The 5,427-nt window shown below is 35.3% G+C and overlaps 1 long non-coding RNA gene across 1 annotated transcript; it reads right to left on the bottom strand.

Moving 5' to 3' along the window:
* Positions 1-2,437: 2,437 nt before the first annotated feature.
* On the bottom strand, positions 2,438-5,206 carry LOC113361140. Its single transcript, XR_003364966.1, has 2 exons — positions 4,943-5,206; positions 2,438-2,922 (listed from the first exon to the last, which is right to left on the bottom strand). It is a non-coding gene; the product is annotated as an uncharacterized LOC113361140 (long non-coding RNA).
* Positions 5,207-5,427: the final 221 nt, after the last annotated feature.

Genomic DNA, 5,427 nt, shown 5'->3' with positions numbered 1-5,427 from the left:
GGATCTTTAGACTGTTGTTAGTTCTAAAGACGATCTTGTGATAATCCATTGTTAACAGACTCCGTTCTGTGCATGATTGATCACAAGAGATTCAAGTGACTGTGTGCAGGTTTATATTGAAGATCTAAGAAGATTTGAAGACCAAGAAGATATTGAAGATTTCTGATTTGTGAGTTCATAATCTTTGGTGTGCACAATACTTGTTTCGGTAAAAGAGGATCCAATTAATAATCATTTTATCCTTGTAGTAGATTGGATTGATTAACTGAGTAGATCGACATCAACACAATTCTTTGGATTAAGAGTGTTGTTGGCTTAATATTAAACAATTACTTCGGTAATTGAACATAAGATAGATCTAAGGACATGACGAAGGAGTTTATGTTAAGATAAACAGAAGAGCCTTTGTCCGACTCATATCACTTGGTTGAAGAGAGTTGATACCAGACAGATTTGTTGTTCCTTTACTGCTTGGAATACGAACCAAATGAATTGATCCAAGTACGTGAATTATTTATAAGTTGGAGGCGTGAGAATACAGGAGGAACTAGGTGAACTATATGTTTAGTTGTTTGGTCTCAACTATACGAAGTTGGTGTAATTTTGTGTAGCGGCTTAATCTTGAGAGTATTTAATTCTGTACAAGGTCCCGGGGTTTTTCTGCATCTGCGGTTTCCTCGTTAACAAAATCTTGATGTGTCATTTACTTTATATTTCCGCATTATAATTGTTTTATTATAATTAAAGTAAATTACACAAACGTTAATTCATATTTACTTGATAAGTGAATCCTATTGTGTTTGGTTAAGTCCAAACCTTTTTATCAAGTAACATACTTCGTTGTTGTATTGTCTCGATCTCGTATCCATAGACAATCACACGAAGTGTGAACCGATTAGTTGTATTGTCTCGACTCAGTCCATAGACAATCACTTTCGGAAAAGGACTTATAGGTAGGAATAGTTTTAGCTTGAGGTATATTTGGGTACCCTCGTCTTTTCAGATATGCAAAAGAAGAAAATTAAAAACAAAAGGATAGAAATAAAAAACCTATGGTTTTCCTCCCATGCAACGCTTAGTTTAACGTCCTCGGCCTGACCCGCTGGTTGTCGTCCATACACCGATAATCTGAAAATATGGTAGTCTTCCCAGAAAACAATCTGCAATTCCAATAACAACTTCATGAAAATATTAGGACAAGATATAAATATTGAAGCTATCACTTTATTTAAGTTTCCCCCACACTTAGTCCTTTATATACTCGGAAGTGGATAGAGAACATAGAATTCGGGAACTTCAAACGGTTCCTCAGCTTGGTGAACCTGCACAATACTAGAATCAAACACATCAAGTGGTGGATGCTTAGAAGCAAAATAATCCGTTAAAACTTTGGAAGCACACAACTCCAATCCTAAGTGAGGTATTTTCCTAAAAGTCGGGTTAATAAATATTTGAGAAACTACTTCAATTGGATGGAAAGGATCAATAGATATGGAATTATGTAAAGGATTAGACAAACCTTGTTCGAGATCCTCATCTTTTATCTCTAGTGAATTATTTACTTTAAGCATATCGTGGTCCTCTATCGAACTCTTAATTTCTGCTTCAATTAAAATCTCAGCATCATCGACAAGCTCAATTGGGTCTTCCATGACTTCAATAAATTTGGTTTCGTTCTCAATCTCTATCTCTTCAACAATTTCGTCATCGGAATCAAAATCTTCCCCCGAAAATTCTAGTTCATTGGTGCAAATTCTATGGTTTTCCATATGAGTCTACAACGAAGGAATAATTTGTTCTACTTCATGCAAATCAACCGGCTTAAAAACATTGTAATCCGGATATTCATTGTAACGTTGATACGCGCTCGAGTATGTTACACCGTTCATAACTATAGTTCGGTCATACCAAGGCTCCTCCTTTTGAATATGCGAATGATCATTATTACGATCCGGAGCTGGAATAACTTCATCACTATTATGTGCATTTTCCAAAGGCTGCTCATCTTCAACATATTCGTTGACTTCCATAGGAACTTCAGAATTATTTTGGTTTTGAGGCCAAACTTCTTCTTCATTCCTTGTCTCACTGAGGTGAGCAATTCGTATTTTTAAGTTGTCCATATTCCTTTGAATTTCTTGGAGATGCTCATCTTGATTATGATAATATTGACCTATTTTTCCTTGGAACTCCTCCATCATTGTACACATTCTTTCTGCAACACTCGAAGAAATCGGATTAGTAGCATAACTATCCTCCCATCCTTGTGATTGTTCACTTACATGCCCATCATAAGGTTGTTGACATGTATGAGAATATCCATAAGGTTCCGTGGAATATTGATCATAGCCAAAAGATTGGTTTTGATTATACCCACTAGCCAAGACACACGCGCGATGCGCCTGCCATTACGTTTCAACTATAATCAAAGTTTTCAATCAAAAATATTTATTTAGACAAAAAGTAACTCCAACTAAAATCAAAATTTTCATTTAATAATTTTTCAATCAGAAATATTTATTTACATCAAGAGTTTTGGTAAACACTACGATCATTTTCCCGTCTTTTTCTCTTTTATGCAGAACTTTGCAACTCTTGATGTTTAGCCTGCTAAATGATGCTCGGGATTCTAAGGAGGCCTAAACATAAGTTTTGTTTTCCCACTGCTGCTATGTATACAGTTGCAAAAGATAGTCATTTAATTTCATCACATTTATACATAATTAAACAGGGAGAAAAAACTCTGAAATAAAAAGGAAGGCATGACCTTTTTCATTTTCTGGTTGGACCAGTTCGTGACATTGAGCACGGTCGATGAGTCTTGGATTTTTTTGGTTCTAGAGCTATACGCCTGGTTGCACTCCACTGAAGCATCAATGGGATATCTCTTCCTTGAGCCATCACCCGATCCCATTTAAGGAGCTGTAATAAAATTAAAAAAATTTGCTTACAAAAACAGAATAGTGTGTCCATGCCCGTTGTGCAATGCAGATTGGGATTTCACTGTGGTGCTTAGTGTTCTCAGTTGAGAGATTAAGGGGTAAGCAGAATTGTATTAGAAGTAAGCATGTGACAGGAAATGAAGCAAGCATCTATGTTTTTTATGTGCAATCTAAACACAACTTTAGCCTGAATTCATCAAAAGTGACTCACCAATACATCATTCATTTTGATTTTCTTTAACATCAGAGATGACATGCTTCCATCTATTTTTACTCTATGTTCAAATCAAACCATACATTTAAATATGTCACACACTTTGTTTACTTACATCATGTTTTGTAAATTTATCCTTTTCTCTACAATCACGGCTAATGATTACAATTTATCGATCTAGACATTTTTTTTGCAGTGGATGTGATTAAATTTTAAAAATAATCTAAAAGAAGGAAAAGCTCATGACACCGCCTTGTTGCTAAGAAGGTAACCTCTATAAATAGCAGTGTGAAGGGGCGTCGAAATCTTCAAAGCTGGGCAAAAAGTTGAATGTCAGTGATAAATGATAGGTTGGTCTGGGGCCACCTTGCAAAAAGTTGAATACGTACATGCATGACTCCTTTCTCTATTCTCAAACTCTCTCTAAGTTTCTTCTCCTGCCTCTCACCATTCTCTTTAAGACTTTCTTCTTTGTGTGTGTATGTATTTTTATTTTAAGGTGTGTAGTCTAGTTGTGAACGCTAAGGAATACTTGTGTACATATTAGCTCCATTATATATACATACCACTCTATTTCAGAAGTTTATATAAACCCCATTGACCCATCTCAAAGCTCCCACCTTTCACTGGCTACTTCTTTCTTTCTCTAAATAACTTCGATGTATCTCGTACCCATTAAAGCTAAAAAAGTCAATTCCTTAAAAAGCCAGAAAAATATTAGCTATACGATGATTAATGAATAAAACCAAAAAGCAATGAGAATGGCAGTGAAATTCTGTGAATTCTCAATGAAACATGCAAATAAGTGAATTGCTAAATGCCCCACCACCAACCACTCTTATATATACCATTTTTAGAGACATATTTTGATGGAGTACCAAATTCATTATTGCAATACTTGATAAGTCTTACCATTCACAGCAAAAAAATAAATCATTGCCCAGCTATAGCCCCGAAAAAAAATCAACTAAATTTGGTGGGTGCTTAAAAATCTAAAATCACTACAATTCTCGCAGCAATTTGAATTTGCATCGCTGGCAAATCAAACAAATGGCAATGATTTATATACCAATATCCTTTGATCCATGCTGAGGAATAAGAAGAAGAGATTAATAAAAAGGACCAATATTCATTGCCCTTTTTATTCCATTAGGTCAATATCTTAAAACATGCTGATTTAGTTATAACAGATCCCTGTCACAATACACAACCATACAGTGTTATGAACACACACAGTTACATCAAGGCTAACTAATTAAGTTAATGAAGGATTACTCCGAAGACAGAATATTCATTTGATTTGATGTTGGTAAGCAAGATACCAAAATTGAAAAAGGAACTGAAATGATTCAGTCCGTAACCAATATGCAGCATGTTACTGTAATGACAGTTTCATCAGCATTTGAAATCTTGAAGAACCGCCTCTTTTTTATGTGAAGAACAGTAAGAACCATAAACTTGACCAATCATTCAATCGCAACATTAGACTTAAACCCCCCAATTTGATATACAAAATTAAGCGGTAGAACATGTTGAAGTGAACATTTAATCCCCAAATGAATAGTTTCCTTAGAATTTTTTCACTGGAATATTTTGTCAAATACTTGAAGTTCATGAAAAAGAAGTTGTATTTTACACAGTAGATTCCAATTGGAATCGAAACACAGAGTAATATAACACTCGAAATTGAGAAAATCAATCATAATGCGAATTCAAAATTGGAAAAAATCAATATTCGAATTCGGAACTGAAAATTAAAAAATTAAAATTGGAGAAAAATATGGACCTCAAATAACGATTAGGGTAGAGATTAATGACAGTAGGTGCTGGCGGAGGTTGATGCTGCTCGTTCCGGTGGTGGTAATGGTGGAATGATTATTGGAATCTGGTTCCGGTGGTGGTGATGGTGGAATAATTATTGGAATCTAATTTGATTGAGAATAACATTATTTGGTGGTACTGCTGCAACGGTGGTGGTCCGTTTTGATGCTACGGTGGTGATGGTGATCGTGGTGCTGGATACGATGACGACGGCGATATGTTGTGCAAGGAAGAGAGCTTTTTTTTTCTTTCGTTTTCTTTAGGACCTAGAGTTTCATCGAAATTACCCGGACAAGAGATGAGGGATATGTAAAATATGTAGGGGTATTTTGGACTTATCAGGTGCACATGACCACCAAAAGACCCCTTTTCTTTATTATAGTATATATAAGATAGGATGGTTGGTAGTTGTCATACGAATGAGATTGAAAACCATATTGATTACCACTG

The sequence above is a fragment of the Papaver somniferum genome, chromosome 3 (genome assembly GCF_003573695.1).
Source record: "Papaver somniferum cultivar HN1 chromosome 3, ASM357369v1, whole genome shotgun sequence".
NCBI lineage: Eukaryota > Viridiplantae > Streptophyta > Magnoliopsida > Ranunculales > Papaveraceae > Papaver > Papaver somniferum.
This window is presented reverse-complemented; position numbering and strand designations above follow the sequence as displayed.